At 42.9% G+C, this 12,135-nt stretch overlaps 1 long non-coding RNA gene across 1 annotated transcript; it reads right to left on the reverse strand.

Moving 5' to 3' along the window:
• Positions 1-1,293: 1,293 nt before the first annotated feature.
• Positions 1,294-3,016, reverse strand: LOC309367585. The gene is made up of 2 exons (XR_014167244.1): positions 2,838-3,016; positions 1,294-1,673 (listed from the first exon to the last, which is right to left on the reverse strand). It is a non-coding gene; the product is annotated as an uncharacterized lncRNA (long non-coding RNA).
• Positions 3,017-12,135: the final 9,119 nt, after the last annotated feature.

Consider the following 12,135-nt stretch of genomic DNA (forward strand, 5'->3'; position numbering starts at 1 on the left):
TCATGGCAACAGGAGTGACTAACCTGTTGTTGACTTGCATTACCCACCTGTGCAAGAAACATAGCCAATGGTTGTGAAGGTCTGTGGGTGTTCTTGACCACATGTCTCCAGGAGATTAGAAGGTCATGTGAATGCTCTTTGGGCATTCCAAATAAAGGTCTTTCTCTGTTTCCTGCTATTTCCATATTTCATATGTATCTGAACAGGTAAAGAATATGGAATGCAGCCTGTAGGTGTGAGGCCACTCTCATTGGCTGCGTTCAGTCATTTTCCATAACTCCCATGCCATTTTCATATGCAGAAGCTACTGTCTACACCATCCTAATCCATTGCTCAGTGACAAAGGGGTAAGTGATGGCCAGGGAGAAGGAATAACAACCCCAACTGGCCTATCCCTTACCCTTCACCCTTGCACCTCGACTGCCCCTAATCTGCAGCGTTCCCATCCTCAGATCCTGGAGCCTTGCTGCCCTTTCCTACAGGCCCAGAAGGGGCTGGATCAGAGTTATTGCTCCTGATCTTGAAAGGTGTTGAGATTTGCAGGAAATGAGGTGTTGAGACTTGGTGGCTTTGATAAAGCTGTTATATACACACCCACACGCAGGCACACACTATTTGGAATTTTGTTCTTGCAGGTGATAAATTTGGATTACCTACTTGGCTTATCTCCTTCCCCTGGGTTTTCCAGCCTCCCGCCCCCCATCACAGGGATCTTGTGCCTTTAACAAGAGCGTGACAGTATCCTTTTATCCAGAGAAGCTTTCCTATCACTGTATCAGCGTGGTACACAAAGTTTTGCTTGCTGGCTTTCTGTTAAAAGTACAAGAACCTTGACGGATATTTTGCTTGTCGTTGGCAGCCTTGCCCTACTGAACACACACTGTAGTCGGAATTAAGTCTTGCTGAGTTCAGTGGGAATAACTTCCCAGATAAATGGGAATAAGGAATGCAACCCCCACATATCAAATAAAACGAGGAGCTGGGGTGTGAAAGAGAAGGAGCGGCTAACAGAGAGATGTCAGGCATCAAGTGTGTGTGTGAAGGAAGAAGAGTGAGGCTGAGAAAAACATATCGCTTAATTGTGATTTTGCATTTCTCTCTCTAACGGATCCACAAACAAAGAGCTCATGCCGTGTTCTGCACCTGGATTAGCAGATGTTGAATAAAGGTGTTGGATATCTTATTTGACAATTCACCAGTTCACTGACAAGCCCAGGTTTTGTGTTTGCAGGCATAAAAACAGGGCTGTACCTATGAAGACAATAGCTGGCTGACATTACTCAAGTTCCCCCCCTTAACTCTGTATTGTTTTGATGGAGCCGTAATGAAGGCAAACAGTTCAACGGTTGTGTTGAGGCAGACAAATGCACTGTTAAAGGCTCATGCTTTTTTGGCACATTGGATCAAGACAATCTTCCATGGAAAACAGCTGTTGGCAGACCTTTATTAGCTTTGCCATTAGCGAGAGGATTCAAGATCCTCCCTCCCCTCTATAACCTGGTGAACCAGCTCCCCTTCCTTCTTCAGAAAAGCTTGTGCTGTGTCTTGCTGTTTCCCAGTCTTGTGTTTATGACTTTCAGGCTGCTGATTTGCTTTGTCCGTGAAATATAATTTTGGTAAATTGAGTTTTGAACTGGACATTTTAAGCTGCTTTTGGAACTTCTTTTGTCGAGCTGGGGGGGGGAAGGTGGAAGAAGGATGTGAGAGAATGAATAAAGAAAGAATTATTCTGAGACATTCCAAATACGATGATCAAAACAGAATTCATATCAGTGAAATATTAGGCTACAATCCCACCCTGTGGTGTCAATGGAGGAGGCAGCACAGGGTGTGTGGCTGGAGAGGGGATTTGCCATGGGGAGGGTCCAGAGGGCCAGAGCAAGAGAGGATTGGAGGGTCACAATTGCCCTCCCCTCACCCCAGCCTTTGGTTTGCCATTCCTGCTACAAAAGTTACCGTCTGCTTCATTAGAAAGTACCATATTTTCCATGGATATGTTTACACTGGCTGCCTTGCTTTCATTCCTGCTAGAGCACCTTATTTGTCATAGTGAACATTTGGGATAATTTCACATTGACACTAAAACTGCTTCTTTGCATTTCTTAAGCCTGTACTGAAAAGATAAAACTTATACTGAGCCAAATGTGCATATGATTTTTGAACTGTCTCTCTTCTAGTTTCTGTTCCACAGGAACATCTATGCATGCACACAAATGTTATGAAACAATATCACAGGTGAAGTGTTGGGAAGGTTTTATTGAACACAATAGCTCACCAGGGCTCATATTTCTCCCATGTTAGTATATATTTTCTGGCCTGCACCCTGTAGGCATCTAACCATCTATTCCCAAACTGCTGCCCAATTCACAAGACTGTGTGTTGATTTGTTCCATGAGCTGCCACAGGCAAAGTCTAAAATATCCCACCAATTAGTTATTCTAGAGTAATTTCCTGCATCTGGGCATCAAGTGAAGTCACTCACAGCTTGGCTCATGAAATGGGTCACGTGGTTTGGTTATGAGTAAGCACTATGTTTATGCAACAGTTATTCCACAGGTTATTTTTTGACAACCCCCCATGTCCCTGAGCTTTCCCTCAGTGTTTTTATCCCCCCCCATTGCCACCCTCACAGATACATCCCAAATAATTTCAAACACAAATGTACAATCACAGGAAAACAGTCCATTGAACAACAGCAATACGTAAATGCTATAAGTTGGGCTTCCCGCCTTTTGGTCAACTACAGCCAGTCACTTTCCTCATTTTGTCCCAGTAGATAACTGGGGTTTCCAGAGCCGACAGGCTGACAGATTTCTTAGCACTTGCATTAGGTTTACCTGATATATGATACTGTTTTGTTCAGGTAGAAAGATGGTCAGTAGGGGAATCAAAGGTGAGGCACAACGATGGAGTTCAGCTAGCTGCCCAGCAGCAGGGCCAGACCAAGACATTTCACTCCCCAGGACAGAATAGGTAGTGGTGCCATGTTTCCCTGGACAAGGCGCATAGCTCTGAAATTATTTTGGCCAAGTTATTTTGGCACCTGAGTCAGCAAAATTCCATGAACATCTCTCCCTGGGAGAAAGAAATGCAACAATAAATCAAACAGTTAACAGTTGCCACCACTCAGAATCAGCTACCTGAGGTGGTTGCCTCATTCTGCCTAATGGTAGGGCTGTGCCCTATTCAGCAACCATGATGGTCAAGAATGGTGCATTCCAGAAGTTGCTGGATTATAACTCCCATCTTCCTTGACCATTGACCATGCTGCCTGAGGCTGATGGGAGTTGGGAGTTCAACAACATCTGGAGGACCACCAACTCCCTATCCCTCTTTTGAGTGCCAGTCTGTAATCTAAACCACACAAACATAGTATCTCCGAGAGTGCAAAGATTTTCATTGTAGTCACTGCAAAGAAAGTCATAGCCTGTGAATTTGGTTGCCGAGTTTACCTATTTTGTTTTTAATATTCCACAATAAAATGCAGGTAAGATTGATTTTAGAGAAACATTCAAATGTCAAAGGTCCATTCTGACTTCAGTTTGTCAGCTATGGGTGTTGTAGTAGTAGTGCTTTTTAGAAAGGAGGCATATAGACAGCCCTGTTATACCAAAATAACCTCACACATTTTTATTTCTTTCAAAACATAATTGATTGCCTTTTCCTATCATATGCATCTGAATTTCTCATACATCATTCACAATGGGTGTTTAATAAACATTTCTCCCTGCCTCCACTCCTATCCTAACAGGGTGCTTTGAATAAGTATTAACTGTGCAGTTAAAAAAACACCCTGTTAATCATCAACAAGCTGTGTTGCATAAAAACTATTCTCTGTAGCCTTCTCCTAATTGTGGGAGAGACCATTTTTCCATAACAGTGACCTTCAGTAACACCTGGTACCTGAAGCTTGCAAAACACTGGGCTTGAAATCGTATCGTATTGGCTTATCAGCTATCCAAGGTCATAAACTATGTGAACAAGTGGAGTGTATCTTATGTTTCAGAGGGCTGGTGTTATTCCAACATCTAGCTCCCTTTCCAACAAAGATATGGTCTCTGGATCTTTAAAAACAGGACTAATACGCATGCTCCCCCCTTCCCCAAAAGCTTTGCAAGATAGAGCTAATCTACCATGTGTTCTGTGTTGCTGGGAAACGTGTTGTGGCAGCACAGCGAGTTCTGCTTTAAGCAGCTAGTTGAAATGTGCTCAGAACAAAGCTTATGTGCACTGCAGGTTGGCTGCAAGGTTATATTTCTTGTGTTTACTGGTTGGCTGCTGTGGGTGTGTGTGTGTGAAACTCTAAACATGGACAAAGTGGAACCTCAAAAACCTGATCCAAAGACATACTATGGACAGGTCCCATAACAGACATATTATGGACAAAAACACATCTTAAAGGGGCTTTCACATACCCAACAACCCCATATAAATTGCTTCAAAGCCCAGTTGTTTTGCAAATGAAATACTGGTATTTTGTTTCTTAGGCTGTAATTCTAAGCCAGGGTGGTCCAGAATGTGGCCCGAGGGCCACATGCAGCCATTGAAGCTCCCCCTCCCCTCCAGTCCTTGGCAACATTTGACAACCACCCCCCCAGCCCTAACACTGCCTTCCTAAAGCCAGGTAAATGGGGCACTGTGCTTTATGAAGGAGGTGTGAGGGCTCTGATAGAGTCCTAGAGTCCTCCTTCTTCCTTCCCAAAGTTTAGTTAGCACTTTCCCAGCTTGGGGAAGGAGTAAGGAGGGCGCTAGGACCCTTTCCAGAGCCTCGTGCCTCCTTCTCAAAAGCCAGAGCATCACTTGGCTGAATTTGGGAAGGCAGTGTGAGGGCTGGGGGTGGAGAGAGTCAAATTTTGGCTTCACTCCCCATGTGTGGCCCATGGATTCCATGTTAAAGTACTCTTGAGGCCCACTTAGTATGAAAAGTTGGAGTGCCCTGTCCTAAACACATATTCATTACTGGAGAAATAATAATAATAATTTATTTCTACCCCGCCCATCTGGCTTGGTTTCCCCAGCCACTCTGGGCGGCTTCCAACAGAAGGTTAAAATACATTAAAACACCAGTCATTAAAAACTTCCCTAAACAGAAAGGCTAATTGAAATAAGCAAGGGTGACTTCCAAGTAAACATGTATAGGATTCACCTGCATAGTAGGATCTAGTAGCATGACAGTCTTATTGGGTTACATCCAGTATTAGTTTTACTCAGAGTAGACCCATTGACACTAATGTTTCTTTACTTAATTTCAGTGGGTCTACTCTGAATAAAATGTAGTTAGATGCAACCCATTGACTTAATTACAGGGAATTATAACCCATTGCACTCGGGATCTGTCTCCCCTCGTGCATAATTATAGAATGAAAAAAATGATTTTCTTTAATTGACTGATCCACAAAACTAGAGATGTATTGTGTTTGTGCATCCCTGGGAAGTAATGAAGGCATTTCCAAAAGTTTCTAAATTTAGAAAATATATATGGGAGGAAATGTACCTTCAATATTTCTGCTTCACAGAGTAGCTCTATTAATATTAATATTGGCAGGATCTTATACATGTTTACGTGGAAGTAAGTTCTACTGATTTCAATAGCAGTTACTTCCAATAAGGGATAGATGAGAATTTTTATTATGTTCACATATAAAGGCGAACACACCTAATTCTCACTTTGCAAAACAATATGAAAACTGAAAAGCAGCAATCCTTCAAAATTTGCACTTCTCTTAATTTTGCAACACATTTCTCCAGCCAACTAATGTATACAAAAATTCATATATCAGAGTCACATTTGCATGAAATGCCTATATTAACTAATAACAAAGCACATTATATTAGAGAAATGTGCTTTGCAAAAGTGTGTATATTAGACAAAGCTACATACAAAAATGTCTATGTCTGGTGTGGAAATGTGGAGAACCCAACATAAAATTGGAACTATGAGAAACCAAAATTGACAGTCACCCATCCCTGTTCCAGAATAAATGAGAATTAGAACAACAGCTCAAGCTGTACTTACCGTATTAGGAAAGGTATTGTTGGTCCTTGGCATACATTCAGCAGATGTCTCTTGGAGAATCTGGTCACTGTCAAGAGTTAAGGGCTTCAGGATTCTGTGTTAATAAACAACCCCTTCTAGAAGCCAAACGTAACTTCATGGGGTCCTAAATACTGGTATGCGTTTGTTAGACATTCTCTAACAAAGCCCTGCAAAGACCTTCTGTCATTGACTTCAGGAACTTCCAAGGGTGCCTGCGGGTGGAATTCTGGCTTGATATTGTGAGACCACTTGCATCATGCCACTTGCCTTCCTTTTCGCTGTTATTGGTGAACTTTATCACTGAGGGAGACACAATGCACATGATATATGACTCAAGTACAGTGGATGCTTGGGTTGCGAACGTGATCCATGTGGGAGGCATGTTCACAACCTGCAGCGTTCGCAACCCACAGCACCATGTCTGCACATGCGTGGGTCATGATTCAGTGCTTCTTTGCATGTGTGAGCACCGAAACCCAGAAGTAACCCATTCCGGTACTTCCGGGTTTTGGCGTGCCCGTAACCCAAAAATGCGCAACCTGGAGAGTCTGTAACCCGAGGTATGACTGTAGTAGGCATGCTAACCCAAGTGTATCAGTGTGGGCAGCGCAGGCCCAGCCAGCAACCCAGCCTAGTTTAATGTTAGCTGTCACATTTTTACAGAAAATGACTGATAGAAACATTGTTTGCTCCAATGGGTCAGGAACTGAAACCCGTTCCAAGTCTATTAGAATAAAACTGTCCCTTTCCAAGTCATCTATACAAAGCAACCACCGTCACAATCCCAGTCAATATCTATTTAAAAATACTGGCAACTCAACAATATGTATTTGCATATATAAACATATTTAGCCATATGTTTGTGTGCCTCAGCTCTTGATGCATGAATCTGATATTTTGGAAGCCATCATTCGAAGACCACCTTGAAAGAAGCTCTGTTTTTTAACAGATGGCTACTGTGCCCTCTAGGAAAACGTGTCTTTCCCCCCACCATCAAACTGGCACAAGTCCACTGTTCAATCAGTACATATCCCTTATGAATATATGGCATGTGGTCTTGGCAATGGGGATGCTTACTTAATGCAAGAACCAACTGCGCCAAAGAAAAATCATATAGCCCCCTCCCCGTCCCGATTTTCTCCATCAAAAGAGAAACCATGGCAAGAATCCATCCCTGATTCTGAAATTCAAGTCACAGCAGCAGCAAATACAGGGTCCAACTAAATGTATCCCAATGAATTATGTGTTAGTCTGTTTGGATAAGCTCTCCAGCCTGTTGGTCTTCCAAACTGCTTTTTGCTGCTGTTGCTGCAGAAAAGAAAAACAAAATCCCACAACCTGATTTTGCAGGTTGGCAGATTTCAGGCTGGATCAGCTGGCTGGTTGTGCGGCCAATTTCCTAAGCTGCTTTGAAGCTGGAAAGAATTTTAGAAATAATAGAGTCCTTAGCCCTCGTAAAAGTCATATATTTTTTCAGATGAAAAAGTGCCAGCAGTGCGTGGGGCGTGTCTAAATCCTGGGCTAAGAAAGTCTCCTTTCCTGATTGCTGTGCATATTTGCAGCTGTTAAGCTCACAACTCCCGGTAGAATCACATGATCATTTACTGTGTGGTGCTTTTAAGCTGCATAGAGAGATGGTAATCTGTAGCATCTGGCCATGTAGCCAACTGAACATCACCACATCTCTGTTTCTCGAGCTATCAAATTTGCTGCAGGAGTATGGCAGGGCTGCATCCGCATGCCAGCTCAGAAGCTATCATGCAAAAATGCCAGTGGCCCAATCCATACTGCTGATGAATAATCAGGATTCTGATTTTCTCCCCCGCATCCCACACTAGTAGCATTCAGTGGTTAAATATGCTAGACTTTATTCGGTTGCCCAGAGAGCGCCAGTGAGAAGCTGCAGTGCAGAAGCTTTGCTTTGCTACCTTCACTAATCTTCTGGTGAAGGTAATATATGACTTTGGAAGCGTGGCCAAGTATTCATTGCAAACAGTACACATTGTCAACATGACTTTAGTTCCTGGCAATGTATATGAATTTTGATTCCCATTATGCAGCTCAGCCAGGTCGGGCTTGACCACAGCAGGTCCTTTTGTTGTCCCATCCTAATTAATCCAGTAGAGCAGGAATGGGAAACTGGTGGCCTTCCTGATGCTGCTGACTCCAACTCCCAACAGCGTCACCCAGCATGGCCAATAGGCATAGTCAGGCATGATGAGTGTTGCATTCTAGCAAAATCACCATGGCACTAGAGTGTGGGAACAATGAGCTAGAGAGACTACAGGTAACTGGGTCATAGAGTTAGAACTACCATGGAGTAAAGCTGTTGTATGATTCCATCCTTGGACATTCTCCTTTACAAGGGTTGGATAAGATGATTGCAGATATTCCCATGAGAAAACTGTAGCTGGTCATATGAGACTGTTAAAAATGAATACAGTCATACCTCAGGTTACAGCCACTCCAGGTTACGTTCTTTTGGGTTACAGACTGCCGAATCCCAGAAGTACTGGAACGAGTTACTTCCTGGTTTCGGCAGTTGCGCATGCGCAGAAGCGCATAATTGCAACCTGCCTGTGCGCAGACGCGGGTTGCGAACACTGTGGGTTGCGAACGTGCATCCCACACGGATCACGTTCGCAACCCAAGCATCCATTGTCATCTTATGTTGGTTCAAATAATATTTTGAACCTTTGCAATGAATATTTGCCTCAGGTGCCCATGCAGACTTGGTGTCAGCACCTGGCGGCTGCTGCCACCTCTCCACCATCTGCCTATGGTGTTCCCACGATGTCCTAGAGCACATGATGTGACATTGCTGTGAGGCATTGCAGGAAATTAAAATGGCATGCACACACACACACAGTCAGTAACCTGGGACATTCTGGGCAATTTCTAAACTGGCACATAGCTATCCACCACTATGGGTAAGTCCAAGGTCAAGGGCCATGCTGTAGAGGAAACTTTGCTGAGGGCTCTGTTCAACCTGGTGCTGTCTATCCAAATGCTGTCTCCTCTGAGTAGCAGCTGTTTCCCAGTGTTAGGCAGAGCCTATTGAAGCCATAGTACTCAGGATCCTTTGAGTGGAGATGCCAGGCTAAAGGTAAAGGACCGTTGGATGTTTAAGTCCAGTCAAAGGCGGTGATGGGATGTGGTGCTCATCTCGCTTTCAGGCTGAGAGAGTTGGCATTTGTCCACAGACAGCTTTCCGGGTCATGTGACCAGCAGGACAAAACCGCTTCTGGCACAACAGGACACTGTGATGGTAGCCAGAGTGCACAGAAATGCTGTTTACCTTCCCACCACAGCAATACCTATTTATCTACCTACATTGGTATGCTTTTGAACTGCTAGGTTGGTAGAAGCTGGGACAGAGCAACAAGAGTGCACCCTGTCACAGGGATTCAAACCACCAACCTGGACTGAAACCTGGATTACATGTTTTACACTGAAGATTCCAGGTTCCAGCTGGAATGTTTGATGCAAACCATGTGCTCTGTAGCTGACCTGTAAGTTTTCAGATAGCAATAGTTTTGTTTACTTTAAAGAGATGTCCAGTAGAAATGATCATCTGTATTTATTCTATGTGCAGTAGCTGACCCTTGCTTTCCTTACTGAGTTGGACTTTTTCACCAACACAGAGTGTGCGCAGCGACTGGAGCGAATAAATAAAAGGGTGTCTGCAATATCTTTGCTTAGTTTTATTTTCAAAAACGTAACAGCCAAAAACTGCAAGCCATCACCACCCCTCACCAGAAGCTTACAAAACATTTGATCAACTTAAATACAGTTTCAAATAATCAATTATCCTATCACATCCCTTCCTGCATTCAGTGCAGAAATTAACTCCCTTTTCTAATTAGGCAAAAAGTCAAGAGACCACAGGTGTGCCGCTAAGTAGGTCAAACTGCAAACATATACCTGTGAGCTTCAATTAACCAACCCTGTTCCTGCATAGCATCATTGACCACTTTAAGATAAAGAAAAACCAACAAGCTTAACATCCTTTTTTTCAATATAAAATCAAACTGTTGCTCCTAACCGATTCAATACAGCCTTAAGGGCATTCATTTATTGCAAGGCCCTTGCTGCCTACTTTTATTTTACTTGGGGAAGGGAAGTAATCTTAAAATGAATGAAAAGAGAAGCTATATTAGGTGACACATTTACTGAAGCAACTGTGTTGACCCCCTTTTTTTAAATGCACAGTAGCCTCAGTCTTGTAACCGGCATAAATATTGGCCTTGGATTTGTTATTGGAACTGCTACTGGTGATTTGCCATAAATAGAACCCAAGCAAACCCTCTCTGTTTGTTGTTCTTGACTTGGTATCGAGTGGTGCTTTCCAAGAAACAAGGAAAAAACGGGATTTACAGTGCTGACTTTGACTCCATTTGGCAAGAGCAAAAGATGGGCCACAAAACAAGAAAAGTATAGGCATGAAGCAAGTAAATGGGTCATTCCGAGAAGCAGTGTTTTCCTTTGTGGCCCGCTGCTCTGCAAATAACGAAACCTCACAGAAACAGCTGAGAAGGCCAGCCATTTAGGGTTCTCCTCCCTATGGCACCCCATCTTCCATTCATACTCTAAGCACTTTTAATATAAATAGCAATGGCCTGCCAAGTTTCCTCTAATAAATACTAACACTTAGGTTGCAATCCTGCCCATACTTAACATAAATACTAACACTTAGGTTGCAATCCTGCCCATACTTAACATGGATTAAGTCCCATTGTGAGCAGACATAGAATCATAGAATTGTAGAGTTGGAAGGGACATCAAGGGTCATCTAGACCAACCCCCTGTGATGCAGGAATCTCAACTAAAGCATCCAGTATAGCCATCCAACCTTCGCTTAAAAACCTACAATGAAGGTGAGCCCACCACCTCCTGAGGGAGTCTGTTCCATTGCTGAACAGCTCTTACTGTCAGAAAGATCTTCCTGATGTTTAACCAGAACCTACCTTCCAGAGCAGGAGAGAATAAGCTTGCTCCATCTTCCATGTGAAAGTCATTTAGTTATTAGCTTGTCAATAGTCTTCTTAAACTGTGGCACTCAGAAATGGACACGGTACTCCAGGTGTGGTCTGACCAAGGCAGAATCGAATGGTCCTAGTACTGTACTTCCCTTGATCTGGACCCTATACTTCTATCGATGCAGCCTTAAATAGCATTGTCAGAAGCCTGACTGAGATCAAGATACACTATGTCCACCTGAGCCACCAAGCTTGTAACTCTATTAAAAAAGAAGAAAAAATGAGGTTCGTCTGGCATGACTTGTTTTTGAGAAACCCATCTTAGTAATCACAACATCCTTTTCTAAGTGTTCACAGACTGTTTAATTATCCATTCGAGGACTGTTCCTGGTATCAACATCATCTTTTTAAAGACGGGGACAACATTTGCACAGGAATGTCCTGTTGATATTTATAAAACACTTATACATACAAGTGTTAAAAGTGCTTCATGGCCATTTTCTCAGGGATACTTAACAATATCTTGGTTAAGATTGACCACTGTTCTTACCCCCATTTTAGAGATGGAAAACTCAAGCTGAAATATCGCAGCTTGCCTCAAACTGTTATATCTCAGCCTCCTGCAATATTGTGGCTAAAGTATAATTTAAACTGTCCCAGTTATAGATCGTTCTCTTAAGCATTAGGCAATGCTCGCCTCAGAGAAGTCACCAGGAAACTTCCAGAGCAAGAGCTGTTTCACATATTGCAAAACAGCAAATTCAAGTTTACCACGAACGGCATACTTCAAATGTGTGAGAATGTGATGAGGGTTTTCTCCATCCAAACTAGTACTTTGCTACTTCATTATGCTGCACTTTTCTAAAACAGGATTTAGAACCGTAGAACACTCAGATATTTCATTCCATTCATGGGAATTCATCCAGGGTAGCTCTTATCTAAGAGTACTATAGACAAGCAAAGAAAATGTGGTGGGTGAAGGTAGAACCTGGCATTTTCCCACAAGTGCATAACATCTGACCATTAGCTGTTTTAGTATTTATTCATTTATTTGGATTTCTAGCTTACCAGAAGTTATATGATCACTCTCCCACTCCCAGGAATCATCACACTGATGTT

Source organism: Podarcis melisellensis (genome assembly GCF_964234715.1).
Source record: "Podarcis melisellensis genome assembly, chromosome: 3".
Classification (NCBI taxonomy): Eukaryota; Metazoa; Chordata; class Lepidosauria; order Squamata; family Lacertidae; genus Podarcis; species Podarcis melisellensis.